General features: G+C 38.2%; 1 long non-coding RNA gene across 2 annotated transcripts in view; it reads left to right on the top strand.

Moving 5' to 3' along the window:
- Positions 1-17,083, top strand: part of LOC121039384 (uncharacterized) — a 162,069-nt gene extending 144,986 nt beyond the window's left edge. For both annotated transcript variants that reach the window (XR_005794732.1, XR_005794733.1), the window contains 3 exons: positions 1,727-1,839; positions 6,344-6,434; positions 16,801-17,083. This is a non-coding gene — a long non-coding RNA (uncharacterized LOC121039384). The remainder of the gene's footprint in view (positions 1-1,726; positions 1,840-6,343; positions 6,435-16,800) is intronic.
- Positions 17,084-18,723: the final 1,640 nt, after the last annotated feature.

Raw genomic sequence — 18,723 nt, 5'->3', positions numbered from 1 at the left:
CATAAGAAACAAGTGTAGGCAAGGATGTGGAGAAAAAGGAACCCTCCTGCACTGTTGGTGGGAATGCAAACTGGTGCAGCCACTGTGGAAAACAATATGGCAACTCCTCAAAAAAATTAGAAACAGAACTACCCTATGATCCAGGTATTCTACTACTGGATATTTATCCAAAGAAAACAAACACTAATTCAAAAAGATATATGTACCCTTATGGTTTTACAGTATTATTTACACTAGCCAAGACATGGAAACAGCCCAAGTGTTCATCCACAGATGAATGGGTAAAGAAGTGGTATATATATACACAATGGAATATTACTCAGCCATAAAAGAAATGCAATTTTTCCATTCACAATGGCAATGATGGACCTAAAGGGTATAATGCTAAGTTGAATAAGTCAGAGAAAGACAAATACCATATTATTTCACTCATATGTGGAATTTAGGAAACAAAACAAATGAACAAAGAAAAAAAGAAACCAACATAAAAACAGACTATCATATACAGAGAACAAACTGATGGTTGCCAGAGGGGAAGTGCGGGGGGGGGGGGAATGAATGAGATTAAGAATACACTTATCTTGATAACCCCTGAGAAGTATATAAATTGTTGAATCCTATTGTATACCTGAAAGTAATACACAATCTAAACAGATCTATAATCTAAGAAAATTTGATGTTTATTAAGTAATTTTAAACAAGTTTTCCTTACTAAGTGTATTTGTTTATTTTGAAAGAGAGGGAGCGAGAATGAGTGGGGGAGGGGTAGAAAGAGAATCCTAAGCAGGCTGCACTCTGTCAGCCTGGGACCTCATGTGGGGCTCGATCTCACAAACCATGGGATCATGACTAGAGTCCCATGCTTAACTGAGCCACCCAGATGCCCCGTGGTTTCTTTACTACTAATATAATCTGCCTGGGTAACAAAAATTCTATGTTTTGTCTGCATCACATCTTCGATTAGTTAAAAGGAAACAAAACAAAACAAAAAAAATGAACTGAGTTTTCGCTATTCAAAAAGAGCTAAGGCTTTTGCAGCTATATCTGTCCTTGAAATCTTTTTGTCACTTCAGTGAAGTAGATAATTAAGTAGCCATGCATCTAATGAAACTTTTGACATTTTTTGACAAGCTTTCCCAAATCAAGTTTGAAATGAAGTCTTTTTGACCTGAAAGAAACTTTGGGACTTTTTTCTAGAGGGTCCCTGGAATATTTAAAAGTTCTATTAAACTAAGTTTATTTGATATGTTAAATTACATGGGAAGCATTGTCAAATAAGAATACTAAACCCTCTTTATGTTGTATTTGTGTAAGTGTATGGTAAGTGTTCCAAAAATTATATGGAGGTTCTAAACTTCTGACGTAAGTTTAATGAGAATCTTCTCCTTATAGCAGTATGCCCAATACTCCTACCCCTATTTCCTTTGATCCACAACTGATAAAAAGGGATACACTTCAATTTTACAAAAGCCTGATCAAATCCATAGGGACCAATCATACTACCAAAGTATGTTCTACCAAAGAACAGTCTTTCCACAGCATGCTCTAGAAATAAAAAGACATTGAACATTACGACCATCAACCTGGAGACATGATTTATTGGAAAAAACACTTGCACAAAGGTTCTCTCCAGTCTCACTGGAAGGGACCATACAAGATATTGCTAATCAACCTTTACACCATTAAATTAGAAGGCACCGATTCATGTTTCTTATTTTTTAAAAAGGCTCTCATATCCAGCTGGACTACTAAATCAACTGGAGACCTCAAATTGACTATATTCTGAAAGAAGAAGCAGACAACATCTGAATACACTGCTTTCCTGAAAGTCAGGACCAGGTCAGTACAATAACTCTTTAATATTTGCCAAAAGTATAATGAAAACTTTTAAATTCATTGAGAGCTTTGTTCTACTGTTTACCTGGGTAGGAATTCTTATGAATTTTGCTGTTTGATACTCAGTAGGACTTCTTCCCCTGTGGTAGCCAAATCTCAAAGCTTTCTGTATACCTATTGTTGTTCCCTCCCTGATTTTATATGTATATATATCCAAATGATGAACTTTTTAATCTTTCTAGTTTTTCTTCCAGCTTTCATCTCCTTTGGTACCTAGAATGGTTAATGTTATTATTCAAATGTATCAATCACTAGTGGATTGGCCATAATTCCTCTACTAAAAGTGTGCAAAGTAAATAAATAACAACTAGTAGTATGCTAATCTCTGAACTTCTCAGATGTTCCCAACTTTACCATAATTTTTGATAAGGAGCCTTCTGGTATAATCTACAGAGTCCAAGCTTTCATCCCCAAACTCCTATTCCATGCTTTCTCTTGATATCCTATCTAGCTTTTCCTCCCTGCCCCCCCCAACCAAATAATGACTATTAAACTCCTAGAAGACAGATTCTAGGCCCTTGTATCTGCAACACAAATGCACAGACCCATATTTGTCTGATAATAATTCATCACTTGCTTACCTGACCCATTCACTTGACTACCCCTTCCCAAGCTTGCCAGCCTAATGAAACTTGTGGGCAACTCCCTAAGACTGATCCTTGACTTGAGTTTGTTTCCTCTTAATTTCCTGTAAATGAATCTATAAATACTGTCAACATGTCTGGCTTGCTCTGTGCACTTGATATATTTTTGTTTGTGGATATAGTCATCAATCTTGGGCTTATAAATGTCTTAACAGTTGGAGAGGCCTTAGTAGCTTGTGTTTTGGGGAGAATTTAATATCTTCCTTCACTATTCTCAAAATGACTACAGCCACTACTGCCAAATCTCACACAAGAAAAAGAACATTGTTAATACGTGATATTTACCCTGATGAGGAACCTTCAGGATATGAAGACAATAGTTATGGTCATAGCCAATGCTGCTAACTTCCTGCTAGATATTCCACCAGAGATGAGTTTAAATAATATCTTAGAATCATAGGTTCATGGCTTAGAGTAGGCACAGCAGACTTTGAAATGTTGAGAAATTTTAAGAAATATATCTCCTTTTATTAGCTGTGGGTCAGAGGAGGTAGAGGCTAAGTGCATTGGATACCCTAGTGACCATCTCAAAGGATGAGAGTCTGAGTTTCAAAGAGGATGGAATTTAGAGGAAATAACAGCAGGGGTTTGGTCCAAGGTATTTGAAGGGTCTCTACAAATTTTGCCAACTGAGTCTTAATAGTGCCATTAGTGTGTTCAACTAACCATGATGATTGAGGATGATCTGCACACACATACAAAAAGTGTCATAAAACTAGCCAAACAGAGTAGACCTGTCCAAGGCACATGACCAGTAAATTGATTTCCCCTATCACTCTGAAGTTCAAGAGGATTTCCCCAAGTAAAGATAATTTTTTTTAACAGAATTTTTTAGCTATAGAAGCAGCAGTGGCCTGAATACAAGGGACAGCTTCAGTCTGGTGAGAAACCATGCAAGGACTAAAACATCCATGACATGAGAAATATATATGAAATCCATCTTCATTTTTTAATGTTTATTTATTTTCAGAGAGAGGGAGAGAGAGAATCCCAAGCAGGTGTCATGTTCAGCATGGAAGCTGATGTGGGGCTGGATTGCACAAACGTGAGATAATAACCTGAGCTGAAATTGAGTCTGATGCTCAACTGCTTAAGCCACCCAGGTACTCCTGAAATCCATCTTGGTGAACAAGTTTCCCTGGATTGTATTTTGAATAGGTAGGACAAGTGAGGTGAACACTTTTTGTGACCTTATTAATATTTCCCTACCAATATTGGTTTATGAATGCTATCATTGTGTTAGTAGCCTAATGGTTTAATGCAGCAACAGTGGTAAATAGTGAAAATTTTAGAATTTCTGGTAGGGCTAGATATTTTAATTGGTCAAAACTAGAATTCCTTTTATTGAATTAGCAATTACTAGATATCTCTTGTCAATTTTCCAAATTATCATTTGGAAGAACACTTATTTGGATCATTACAGAGATTTGGCTATTGGTTTCCTTGAGAGTAGCATTTGAGGCAGAAATGTCAGTGAGGTGGTTTCCTTTGAACTCCAGTGAGTTGAATTTGGAAGGCCCAGGGCCTTAATAATAGCCAGAGCCACCTTTAAAAGTATGAAGTATCAAGTTTCAAGGGGCGCCTGGGTGGCTGTCGGTTAAGCGTCTGACTTCAGCTCAAGTCATGATGTCATGGTTAGTGAGTTCAAGCCCCACATCAGGCTCTGTGCTGATAGCTCAGAGCCTGGTGCCTGCTTCCAATTCTGTGTCTCCTTCTCTCTCTGTCCCTCCCCTGCTCGCACTCTGTCTCTCTCTTTCTCACAAATAAACATTAAAAAAATTATGGCATCTAATAAATTTTGGACATGGGGCCATTTTTAATTTATCCCAGAAGTACAACAACAAAATTTTCATTATTTCCATAACATTCCAAAGTCATGAGCTATCCCAAAGGAAAACTGGCTATCAATATAAATGTTTTCAGCTTTGCTCTTAGCCTAATTACAAGGATAGTTAAAGAGAATCCCAGATTATTTCTTCAGTGACCTTAACTAAAAATGGCAGGAATGGCTCAGAGGTAAAGGGGTTATCCCTGTGCCATGGGTCTAGTTGTTGAAGAGGCAGAGGGGTAGGTGGTGTTCAAAACACTTTGATGTCTAGAGCAAAAGGAAAACTCCTCAACAGTACAGTATGAATAGGAACAGCAAGTTCTGAAAGGAATCAGATAAAATGCCAGCACAGGAGTCAAACTGAAAGCCAGCACAGTTCTAATAGGAATAGTCTGAGTCCAAAAAGGAATTGACTAAAGGCCAAATTAGTACTCTTAGGACAAGGCCTTAAAACAGATCTTGAAGAAAGCCTGAAGAGCCAAAACACAAAGAGAGCAGAGCTCAAAACCCAGAAGAAAATTAACCTTCAAATTCCAGAGTCAACAAAAAAGCAGTGAGCCCAATTAGTGCTGTGAGTATAATTTCCTATTTGCACATCAGCCTCACAGTTGTTGGGGGTTGCCTCTGGATCCTATTTCTTATAATTACATAGTATTTACCTTGAAAGTTATTTTACCAGCAAAAAATGGGGTTTATTAAGGAATAAGAAAATGGAAATTTAGGACTAGCACCTTAAGGCAAAGCCATAGGTAAGTTCAACAATGTAGAGGAACATTATTTTATGTAGAAGAAGGAGGATCTTATCAAGGATTGTTTTGAATGAAAGTCCATGGGAAAAAAACAAGAATTCAGGGTGATGATGGTTTTTCATTGGCTGAGTTGCAGGGATAGTTGATTTTGATTTCTCATAGGAGATGCTTTCCCTATTGGGGTTTGTAATTGACATTAAGTGATAGGGCTCCCCCTCTTGCATCCCTAGTCTACTTTAGTGAGGTTTACATTTATTAATTTTCACAACCCAGGATGGTTCAATCTTAGGTTCTCTTGCATTTTTAACTGGATTGGAGCTGTCTTGCATTCATGTTTTTAAATTACATTGTTGATTATTATTTTAATTTGTGCTTTATTTGCTATTATCAAATTGTTTATGCTATGTATTTCTGGTTATTGTTGTTGTACTGCTTAAAATGTCAGACTCAAAAACATTCATCAGATGTACCATTTGACTAAAGGTAATGAGAACCTAGTTGATGTCTACACCTTATTTCCTTAAACCTCCTTATTACTCAAATGTGGCCATAAGACTCTAACCTATCATGATTGTTGAACATCTCAAATATCAATAACCTAAAAAACTCCTTGTCTGCAGGACATAATGTACCCAATGCAGGTTGCCAACCACTCTGCAGTGAAATGGGTCTAACAATTGATCATCAATCCTTTCCTGCCAGAAAGATCTTGATCAAAGGAGAATAAGTAAAAGAAGATTCCAAAGTGAAGTACCTATAAGCATTGCTAAAAGAGTCATTCAAAATAGGGCTGGGGAAAGGTTCAGGAAGCAGGGCCTATGCACATCTCCCTTTCAATTTTTAGAACACCAAGAACTCTTGACTTTTGTCAATTACAACTTGTCAGTTGCACGAGGACCACTTCCTGGAACACCTCCTACTTTGGACTGGAATAGACATAATGTAAAAACTGTTAGCTAAACAGCCAATACTGTACTAGATAGTCAGTTTAACTCTCAGCACCAATCATACTTCTTTCAAAACAAGTTATGTAAACTTGCAGTTTTGCCTTTATAAGCCTGCATTCCCTGATTGTAATTCAGAGCACACTTTGTTGTCAGTAGTCTGTGTGCCTCATGGATTGTAATCCCTAAGACCTCGATAAATGGAGAATAAAATAGGAGGCCAGATAATAGCTAATAGGAATTTTTTTTTTTTTTTTTTTTTTTTTTTTTTTTTTTACAAAGGACCCCTGGTGCAGGAGTGGTGACTGATATGCAGAGGACAATGCAGAAGGAAGTCAATGCTCCCAGCAAAAGTCAGGCTCAGGAACTGGAGGTAAAGTATTGGTGAAGGCTTGTAGTAAGACATGAGCCTGAAAATAAGACACCCAGGGCCTCTTCCCATCCACAAGAATAAGTCTCGGGGGGAATACAGAATAATAAGCTTTATAGTCTGGAGAAACTGGGCCATAGGGGCTGGACTTGGGCACACAATCAAAAAGCAAGGCTGGAGTTCTCCACAGAAACAGGTCATGGACTCCCTCTCATGTCCTGATCTTAACAGACATAAAGAGATATATTGATGGTTATACAATAATAGTAGGGTACTTGAACACCCCATTTACATCAATGGATAGATCATCCAGGCAGAAAATCAATAAAGAAACAATGTCTTTGAAAAAACCACTGGGCTAGATAGACTTAAAAATATATATGGAACATTCCATCCCCAAACAGTAGAATATACATTCTTTTCAAGTAAACATAGAACATTCTCCAGGGTGGATCACATATTACCCCACAAAACAAGTCTTGATAGATTTAAGAAGACTGAAGTCATAATCATGCATCTGTGCTAACCACAACAGTATGAAACTAGAAATCAATCACAAGGAAAAAATGGCAAAAAAAAAAAAAAAAAAAAAAAACACAAGTATGTAGGGACTAAACAACTAATAGGTCAATAAATCAAAGAGGATCAAAAAATACATGGAGACAAATAAAAATGAAAACAACAGTACATTTTGAGATGTAGTAAAAGCAATGCTAAGAGGGAAATATATGGTGACACATGCTTCCTCAACAAATGAGAAAAATCTCAAACATTCTAACCTTCCACCTAAAGGAATTAGAAAAAGAATAATAAACATAAGATGCAAAGTCAGTAGAAGGAAGAAAATAATAAAGATCAGAGTAGAAATAGAGAATAATAATTTAAAACCACAGAAAAGATCAATGAAACCAAGAGCTGATTCTTTGGAAAGATAATATTGATAAACCTTTAGCTGGACTCACTGAAAGAAAAATATCTAAGTAAAAAAAAAATAGAAAAAAAGGAGAAATAACAACCATACCACAAAGGATTATAAAAGACTACTGTAAGTAATTATATGCTAACAAATTGGACAACCTAGAAGAAATGGATAAATTCCTGGAAACATACAATCTTTTAAAACTTAATCATGATGAATAGAAAATATGAACAGACAAATTACTGTAAGGAAATTGAACTCATAATCAAAAGACTCCCAGCAGACAGGTCCAGAACCAGATAGCTTCACAGGCAAATTCTTCCAAACATTTAAAGAAGAGTTCATACCTACTCTCTACAAGATGTTCCAAAAAATAGAAGAAGGAAAGCTCCCAAATACATGCTATGAGGCCAGTATTACCCTGATGCAGAAACCAGAGAAAGAAACTGTGAAAAAGGAAAACTATAAGCCAATATCCAATGAAAATAGATGTAAAAATCCTCAACAAAATATTAGCAAACCAAATTCAATAATACACTAAGAGGATTATTCACCATGATCAAGTGGGATTTATGCTGAGGATGCAAGGATGGTTCAATATTTACAAATCAATGAATGTAATATACCACATTAACAAAACAAAGTATCAAAATCATGATCATCTCCATCAGTGCCAAAAAAGGATATGAGAAATTCAACCTCTTTTCATGATAAAAACTCTGAACTAAGTGTTTTAAAGGAAACATAATAAAAATCATATATTATCAGCTAAGATCATAATCAATGGTGAAAAAACTGAAAGCTTTTACTCTGAGAACAACACAAGGATGTCCACTCTCATCATTTTTTTTTAACATAGCACTGGAAGTCCTAGCTACAGCAACCACAAGAAATAAATGGTATCCAAATTGGTAAAGAAGAAGTTAAACTGTCACTATTTGCAGATGATATGATACTACACATAGAAAACCCTAAAGTGTCCACCCAAAAATTTACAATAAATGAATTCAGCAAAGTTGGATCATACAAAATTAATACACAGAAATTGGTTGTATTTCCATATACTAATAACAAAATAGCAGAAAGAGAAATTAAGAAAAAGTCTCATTTATAATTGCACCAAAAAGAATAAAATGCCTAGGAATAGACTTAACCAAATAGATATTGAAGATGACACAAGTGGAAAGATATTCCATGTTTATGGAGAAGAATATGTTAAAATGTCCATGCTACCCAAAGCCATCTACAAATTCATTGCAATACCTATCAAAATACCAATAGCATTTTTCACAGAACTAGAATAATCGTAAAATTTGTATAAACCACAAAAGACTCCTAATAGCTAAAACAATCTTGAAAAACAACAAAGCTAGAAGTATTACAATCCCAGATTTCAAAATACACTACAAAGGAGTCTGGTATTGGCACAAAAAAAGACAGGTTGATATAAAGAACCCAGAAATAAATCCACACTTATATAATCAGTTAATCTATGACAAAGGAGGCAAGAATATGCAATAGGGAAAAGACCAATGTCTTCAATAAATGGTGCTGGGAAAACTGGATAGCCACATGCAAAAGAATGAAACTGGACCACTTTCTTATACCTACACAAAAATAAACAAAAATGGTTTAAAGACCTAAATGTGAGATATGAAACCATAAAACACCTAGAAGAAATCATAGGCAGTAATTTCTTTCACACTGACTTTAGCCACGTTTTTCTAGATATGTCCCCTCAGGCAAAGTAAACAAAAGCAAAAATAAACTGTTGGGACTAAACCAAAATAAAAAGTTTTTTCATAGTGAAGGAAGCCATCAAGAAAACAAAAAGGCAACTAACAAATGGGACAAGATATTTGCAAATGATATAAATGATAAGGGGTCAATATCTAAAATATATAAAGAACTCCAACTCAACACCAAAAACAAGAAATAATCTAATTGAAAATGGGCAGAGGACCCAAATAAACATTTTTTTTCCAAAAAACATACAGATAGCCAACAGATACATGAAAAGATGCTGATCACTACCAATCATCAGGGAAATACAAATCAAAATCACAATGAGAGATCATCAGTCAGAATGGGTAGAATCAAAAAGGAATAACAAGTATTGAAGAGGATGTAGAGAAAAAGCAACACTCATGGACTATTGGTGGGAATGCAAATTTGTGCAGCCACAGTATGGAGGATCCTCATAGAAATACCATATGAACCAGTAATTCTACCACTGGGTATTTACCCAAAGAAAAAGAAACACTAATTCAAACATATTTGCATCTGCATCACGATGTTTATTGCAGCATTACTTTACAATAGCCAAGGTATGGAAGCAACCCAAGTGTCCATTGATAGATGAATCAATAAGGAAATGGTATATGTACACAATAGAATACTACTCGTCCATAAGAAAAGAATGAGCTCTGGTCATTTGTGAAAATATGGGTGGACACAGAGGGTATGATGCTAAGTGAAATAAGTTAGACAAAAACAAATACCACATTTCACTTTTATGTGGGGGGGAAAAAAAAAAGAATAAATCATAAAGAGAAGCAGAGAACAAACTGATGGTTGCCAGAGCGGAGGGGATAGGAGGATGGGCAAAATGGGTGAAATGCATGGGAAGTATTGGTTTCCAGTTATGAAATGAATAAATCATAAAAAGTTATAGCATAGGAAATATAATGGATGGTAATGTAATAATGTTGTATCAAGACAAATGACAGCTACACTGGTGATGAGAATAGTATAAGACATAGACTTAGTCACTATATACCTAAAACAAATGTAACATTGCATATCAACTATACTTCAATAAAAAAGTGGATATGTACAACCTGTGTATTTAGTGGCCCATTCAAGAACAGTATTAGATTCAAAATGTAAGTGTCCTGAAATTTTGTTTTAAAAAATGGTTAAAAACAATTTAAATCATGGGGTGCCTAGGTGGCTCAGTAGGTTAAGTGACTTGATCTCAGGGCCATGAGTTCAGGCCACATATTGTGCTCCAAAAAAAAATTAGATCATATTTAAAGCCTCCAGAAGAGGAGTCATAAAGAGGGCCATTGGTTACACACAGCAAAGTGTTAAAATCCTTTTCCTCAGCTTTTTCCTTATATCCTGCTATTGCCTTAGTTTTCCAGTCCTATTGTATAGAGTTCCTTGAATTCACTTGAAACTCAGCCTAAGGTGCTGTGTCTCAATCTCACCAGTTGCCCCCCCCCCCGCCCCCTCTTGATTCATTCTCTAAAAGACCTCTTTTCAGGCCATAGCTCTACCCACTTCCCTGAGTAGAACCACAAAGGCCAGGGGTCAGCAACCCTCAGAGCACAGGAATTCTTACCGAAGAAGCTGGGGTAGTGCAAAGCTGCCTGAACACATTGTGAGCCCATCATATTGATGCATGACTATTTTTTCAGTCTGTGGAAATGTTATGGATTTTTAGTAACTCTTCGACACCCAGGGTCCCTGGCCTATGATGGAAACTACTACCTCATTTTCTACTTCCTTGAAATGTCTGCAGGACCCAGTTTAACAATTTACACAGGGCGTTTTGTGACAGTACAGGGCAGCAACAATGTCTAAATCCAGACTCATATTGAAACATGTCCACTCCAATAAATCAATGTTCTTACCTTGACTAATTTATTGACTTACTTGGCTGGGAAAAGGTCATGAACAGCATTGGACTGGATTCAAATTGATCTAACCACCAAACAGCAACAAAAAAAATCGGTCAGTTTTCTATATATTTTTTTTCTTATTTCTATAACAATATCTACAGACTCACATCTGGCACTCTACACAATTTATTTGAAAATACTAAAAACCTCAGCAGAACAAAAGTTAAAAAGTTGAGAAATGGATACCGGAAAAAGAAGGGGGCAGGAATAAAGTTATCTCATTTATTAGAATTAGAATCCTGCCATCTCATTGTTTTAGCAAAAATGGGGAAATCATGTTTGTCCCAACATAAAACCTAAGTCTGTAGCAGTCTAAGATGAAAATTTTCTAGGCCTTCCCTTAATTGGACAATGTCACCTTGTCTCCCTGGAAGATAACCAACCAAGAAGGAAAATGAGCAAGAATATAAATAGATAATAAATACATACATAGCATGTATTACCATGTGCCACGAATGGAGAGCAGAGAGTGCAATAAGGGACAACACTAGCCCAGATTTAAGAGGTTTTGCCTTAAGACTGGGCTCTCCCACTAAAGGTCAAGGTGCAGGTAGCAATTCTGTTAATCTTCATCTTTCTAAGGGAATTTTGGCCAGGTGATCCCTAAGATTCTTCTTAACTCCACAATTCAAAATATCCTTTTGGAGTCATACTCATCCATTTATCTTTAATTCTCAACACAATTGAAAGAACATCAACTGCGGAGTCAGAAGAAATGGGTTTATACCCCAGTTAGGCCCTCATTTGTATGATATTGGGCAAGTCATTATCATTTTGTCTTCTTTTACTGTTTATTATTATTACTTCCTCAATATTAAATAATGTTTTTCTTATATTACTGAGAAGGGTAACTATAATAGCAAACATATATTGTAAATGATTAAATACTATGCAAATTTTGGTCATTAATATTTTCATGGCTCTGTCAACAGGGTTTCTTCCTCTATTGATAGTAAGGTAGTAATGTATTGAAATGTTCCAAGATAAAGCTAGTGTGTAATATTCCTCCTCCCCCAAAAAATCATTTGCACAGACCCAGTGGCCAAAATTGTGGACTATTCTTTTGATTAATTATTCTATTTTAAAAGTCTGAACTAATTTCCATAATAAGACATAGGAAAGATCTCTAGCAATATCTCTTCAAGTAATAAAAACCTATTATTATAATTTCCTTTTTAATTAAATAGGCAGTGGAACAGTGTCTTAGTTCAGGCTGCTAAAGCAAAGTATCATAGACTGGGTGGCTTATCAATGGAAATGCATTTCTCCCAGTTCTGGAGGCTGAAAGTCTGAGTTCAGGGTGCCAGCATAGTTGAGTGCTGGTGAGGAGAGCCCTCCTGTGTGTTGCAGACTGCTGACTTCTCATTGCATCCCTCACAAGGCAGGAAAAGAGCAAGCTAGCTTTCTGGTTTCTTCTTATAAAGGCACTAATCCCACTCATTAGGGCTCCACTTCCTGACCTACTTATTCCCTAAAGGTTCCACCCTCCAGATACCACCACACCAGGGACTAGATTTTAACATATGAATTTAGAGAGACACAACATTCAGTCTGAAACAAATGGTGTTATACAAAAGTAAGAGAGACAATTCAGCAAATTCAAAAATGCTGATGTCATTCAAAAAATTCTACAATGAAAATCTATTTTTATTCTCTTTATACACCAAAGTAGAGGGTTAAAAAAGTTCTTTCTAGATGTTGATTTTCCCTTCACCTTCAGAACTTTTGGACTTTTTTCTCTCCAGACTCCTAAATGATTTGCTGAACCTTCATTGTCTGTCTGACCAAGAGTCACCAAGAGATAGTTACTCTGGGGGAAAATAAATTAAAAACCAGCAGTGGCTGCTGTCTTCACATGGAAAGTTATGCAAATGTTCATCTGTTCTTTTGAAGCCTTGAGCATCCTGTGGGACCAACAGTCTTTTTGCCAGAATTCATAATCCTACCGTTTAAAGTGAAGGTGCATTTACCTATCAGAAGGAAGCTAGCCAACAGGTTTTACAGTATCAGAATGATCAGAAACTGCTTCCAAATACTAAGTCTCATGGTGGAAATATGGTTCTTTGGGGCTATTCGAAGTATCAGACTCTCTCCCCTGAACTTTCCGCTCACTGGCCCATAAGCTGATTGGAGCAATCTCAGCCAGAGGAGCCTCAGAGACGAAGAAAAAAATTTAGTAAAATCTTTCATGGTGCTTTTCCCTAAATAAAACTTTGACTAAATGAAATGCTCCCAAGGAAGTTGTTAATTGGATTGTTTGGTGAATAAATCAATAGGTAAGAATCCATTTTTCCCTCAGCTCGTGGCTAAAATACATCTTCTCAAAGAAAGAGGCCCAATTTCCTTGCTACGTACAGCATTTGATTCAGTGCCAAACATTTTTGGGAAAACCTGTGTCTTAGCATATTCATAATCTAAAGAATAAAAGCAATAACAGAGGGTGAGGAAAGTCTCAAAGGCTATTCTTGGGGAAAGCCTAGCTCCATGTATTTTAGCCTCCCTAGAAGGGCAAAGAGGATGGAGATTATGTTAGGAACCTTATTTCTGTTACAGCCTTCTATCTTTATGACCATCCATACAGGCAGGTTACTCAGGCACTCCACAGTTTTAAAAAAATCCCTATTATAAGCAATACCTAATGATAAACAATGAATAAAATAGTCTCTGTCTTCTGTCCTTATAGTATGGCAAGACAGACATGCTAAGAACTACAGGTGCGATGAGCTTAAAAAGAAGTGTGGGGTGTTATAAGAGCATATATAATGAACAGGAAATACCTGAGCAAAGATGGAGAAGGTGTGAGGGGCAGAACAGTTATTATCTTTTTTGACAGATAGTGCAAGTGAAGCCCCAACAGATTAATTATCCCACAAGTGAGTGAAGAGACAGGATCCAGATCCAGATTCCTGTCCTTCAAAGTACAGGTACTCAGAGATTCCCATCTGAGACTCTGAGTATATCTTGTCTGCTCAGTCCTGCCTGGGAGCAATTGTCCTCAGGTTTTTCTCCTAAGTTGGGGAAGACAGAGGAGGGAATAAATTTAGTCAACTTCATTTTAACAAAGAAAGCAGATAACATCTCTTTAAAATGTTTTCTAGAAGTGATTCTATAAAAGAATCATGTATTACTAGCTGAGACTTGTGCCATAATAACTCTGAAAGTACTAAAGCTTGGGACTCTGGGCAAATTTGGAAAGATCAGCTGTCAGAGCCCGCAGCACCCACTTTTAGATTTTGTGTTCATGGGCCCTACACCCTAACCTACTAGGCTCTGAATCACACTGCATCCCAGATGCCTACAGTACAGGCAAATGCTACATAAGCCTCTTGCCAATCTCACAACTCAGGAATCTTTCTTCAAGGACCAGAGAGCCATCTTTTTGAAATGTAGTTACCAAGGAAGATAAAATGCCCAATCTCCCAGTTTGGGGGAAGAGCTGAGCCTAACTTCAGCAATCACCTGACTCCAAATTCCAAAACCTATTTCCAGTCATACATGTAGGAGGTAACTAGCAAGTTTATCTTGAAGACATAAGTGTAATGGCTTGCACCTACTTTGCTATATAACAGAGTGATTTCTTTCTGTCTTTGCAGTATCTTTAGGGGATGGCCTGTAATGTGCATCACATTCTGCTCTAATGCTTACTCAATAGTAAGGCTGTTGGCTTTGTCTTGTAACCTATGTGGAGAGGTGTTGTAATTCGGGAGATTTTGCTTTTAATGATTGTCCTCCAACCACCCCTGCTTTGCCATTTTCCCACTGATAGGAAGAGGTGAATTTTATGATGACTGCCTACAGTCCAGACAGAGTGTTGCACTTTCACCAGGCTTGCAAAATCAAAGTGTGAAGTGTTCCCATATAATCACATGAGAGGCAATTTTCAGCAGCATGTTTAGCCACGCTCACAGAACACAGGGTCAAGAACAGCTTGAGTCAATCTCCTTGTCAATCTCCCTCAGTGACAATTTAATAAAAAAACAGAATTTAAATTAGAAAGATGAAAGTATCCCCCTTGCAGGGCAAGAGCATTTGTAGAAGGAAGAAAATGAAGCCAGGCTTCCAAATCTATCAAGAAGAATGGGAAGAAAAGCTTTGGAAAGACCAGTAACAACACTCCCAGGCTTGTGGCTTGTGTTATTTTCCCTGTAGTGCTTAACAGTTGACTGCAGTGAAACAAGCCCTGTGCACTTTGACAGCAACAGCAGGATGGAGACCAGTGGAGGCTCTGCTTACAGACTTTGATAGGGAGACACCCAAAGGATGGGGGTCAGATGTAAGAGGAAGAGAAAAAAACCCAATACCTAAGACCTCCAAAAGAGGAAGGGAAAGCCAGAGAGAAGGCAAATATCTTTAGGACCCAGGGACAGTGCCCATTTCACAGGATGCTCTGCTGGGACACTTGGAAGACCCCTCAGATCCCCTCACCTGCAGGCTGAAATGCCTGATTTTCTACCATCTGGACCTTGTGGATTTCATTTATGATCTGATCCTTGCTCAGTGGACGAGCACTATTTATTGAGCACTTGGTGTGTGCCTAGTAACTGAGGTAGCATTGAAACACTCAGGCACACCCTTTGTTTTGGAAGTAAGATAGGTAGATGTATCTGTCTGTCTGCCTATCTGGACTCCTAGATCTTTGTATTCAGGTATTCATTCAAATGTTCCCTCTACCTAGAGGCTTTTCCTAACCACCTATCTGAAGTAGCCATTTCATCTCTTACAACATCCTAAAGGCACTCTCTGCATGGCTCTTATTCCTACTTGCAGGGAAACTTGTCTCTCTCCTTCTCTGCTGTTTCCCAAGGGTGAAGAGCAGTACCCAGTACAGGCACTTGGTAGCTTTGTTTACTTAAGTAATTCACTAGTTGATGGCAAATTCCCAATGGACCTTTGGGTCTGTTCAGTCTTTTTGAGTTAGAGGGAAGTGGAGAGAAAGCAAAAGGGCACTACTGTTTGTAGCCAATAAAAAAAAAAAAAAAAAGTTGGAGAAAGAATTTTTCTAAAAAATAGTTTTCTAATCTCCCAGTTTTTCCTAGGGCTACAAATGGCACCAATGGAAGTGGGTTTTAGTCAGGAGTCCTATAAATGCAGGGCTGCTGCACTCTGATATCCCCCAGCTGGAAGGCAACTGCTCCTGTAACTTCCCTGGTTGTTCTGTCACTTGTCATCACTTGTCATATGTCTCTTGTCATCACTTTTCACTCAAGTCATCTTCCTGCATGTTTGCGTTGCTCCAAGGACCACTCCTGGGTCTGAGTTCACTCCTTCTCCTCTTCTTTCTCTCCAGCCTCCCTCCCTATAGCCTGGGCAGTGGTCAAGGTCAGTCTTACAAATGTGCATGAATGAACTGCCACAAGGCAAACCCTAAATCTTTAATGTCATCTTGTTATTCAATTTTCTCATAAAAGTGTGATGGAAAAAAAAAAAAAAAAAAAAAAGATGACATTCTATTTAATTGAAGCCACCAACAGATGGTTCTGGTTAATTGAGGTTTTTTTGGTAGGCTCTCTTTACAAAATACCCTGTCACACAGGCTTCTTAGCATCTCCTTCCATGCCCTAGAGCCAAGTGCTTGGAGAACATATGCTCTTTTTGAGAACTCTAGTCTGTCTGCTCTGGGAATTCTTCCAAATTCCCACTAGTAGTGCTCATTATGACTCTATTTCCTCATACAAATACCATAAGGGTAACACCACCACATATTTTTACAGCCTTTTACAATTCACAAAGCACCTTGACATCCATGGTCTCTTCTTTATCACAGGCTGTTTGCTCCTTAGATAAGAGAGGCTCCATTTGAATCAGGATTCCAGAGGAAAAGCAAGGATGTACAATGCCTTCTAGAAGGAGAATAAGGAGTGGACGTATCTTAATGCAGCTTCTCATGAGATAGCAAGAGGAACACATCTTTGCCCCTAGCATCAGCAAGCTTGAGTGCCAGTGCCTTCAAGTATCATTGTTATCATGTGGTGTCATTATTAATAATGGCTAGTTGTTTACCCTGTACCTGCTAGGTAACATGTCCTAATAAAGGTTACAGAATCTCATGTTACTGGTATGGATTTGCTGAGAGGAGTGTTGGGGAATAACGGCTTTCTTGAAACCAAAGCCTACCATATGTACAACAGAAGAATGAAGCTTCTCTGTTAAGTGATAGTGATGGCTCTGCCCTCCTGAATCCTCTTTCCTCCCTTCACTGATGACTCCTGAAGCCATGAAGACAACTCTGGGGACTCCCCAGGGCTATTCAGAGCACACCTGGAAGATGGTTTTGAGAGGACCTTGACTGGGAGAAGCACAAGAGAGGAGAGAGGAAGTGAGAGGACAGGAAGGTCACAGAAAAGCCATTTTCCTGTGACACTCCAGCTCCTCAGAGTGTGAGGGGCTTACGTAACAATAAGGGCACATCCTCATGGCAGACACAAGCCTGTGTTCCCCCAGCACCCTTCCCCACCTGGACACCTGCTGCTGGGAGCAGCTGTCACCCTGGACACTTCCCACATCTCTCCACTTAAGTGCCACCATGGAAGCAGAAAGGAAGTCCTGATTCTGCCTGCTGTCCATCCCCTGACATTATCGAGTCCTTGTAAAATGCATCCATGCCAGTTCAGAGCTCTGCCTGCAGACTTCAGAGAACCTTGAGAAGTCTGACCTCCTTGTGTTTCTCTCCCTTGTGCTGGGCCTGACAGATACTGATCTAGCAGAAACATGGATGGCTCGGGGAACTCACCTTGCCCCAACTTCTGCAGCAACCTCTCCACAGACTTCGGCAAAGGCTCAGGAGCTTGTCATCTATCATACTCACCTTTCATTTTCCAGACAGCCTCCCTGGGTGTTTTCCTACCTTGTCAGTGCTAATAGAGCCTCTCCATGTGAGAGGGCCCATCCAGTTTCTGCCCTCCCTACAACACAACCCTCCAGAATCACAGTACTGAAAACGCATAAATCAAATCCTTGCCTTTCAACATCACATTATCCTAAAAAGCATATTTGGAATTGGGTATACATAAAAATATAACCTCTGCATTTTTCTTAGCTCTAAAATTGAGTGAGCCATAGTTGCTACCTCAGAGAATTGTGATTGCTGAGATGTTATGTCAAGTGCTCCATGCAGTACCTGGCATAGGAAGTACTCAGTAGATAATAATGAGTAAATAGCTTGACATGTAACTCAATACAGAGATAAGTAAATGAACAGATAAATGAACAGTAGAGCATAGGACTCTGGGTTAGTTACCATTCTCTTTCCTTTCCTGTGGAGATGATAATTATTACTTACATTTATACTTTAAGCAACTTTTTGCGATTGCTTAGAAACACAGATCTCATGCGAAGTCAAGGCGTATGCTTTAAGATCTAACCCAAAACACGGTAGAGGTAAGTCATTAAGAACATGGGCAGTGGGGCCAGACCACACTGGACCAAATCCCGATGTTGGCCTTAATAACTGTGTTACCTTGTGTAAGTCACTTAACCTTGCTGTGCCTTAGTTTCCTTGTCTGTAAAACAGAGACAGTGATAGTACCTGACTCATGGAGATGGTATGAAGAGTAAAGGGGATAATCCATAAAAGGGCTGACTGCAATGCCTGGCATAAAGCAAGGTGCTCCCTAAATCCATTGGTGACATAGAAATCTGCTGCTGCTGTTCCTATTACCACAATGACTCTAAACAGATTTCTACTTGC

The sequence above is a fragment of the Herpailurus yagouaroundi genome, unplaced genomic scaffold (assembly GCF_014898765.1).
Source record: "Herpailurus yagouaroundi ecotype Mexico unplaced genomic scaffold, PumYag 180, whole genome shotgun sequence".
Classification (NCBI taxonomy): domain Eukaryota; kingdom Metazoa; phylum Chordata; class Mammalia; order Carnivora; family Felidae; genus Herpailurus; species Herpailurus yagouaroundi.
The sequence above is the reverse complement of the archived record's forward strand: the minus strand, read 5'-3'. Positions and strand labels throughout refer to the sequence as shown.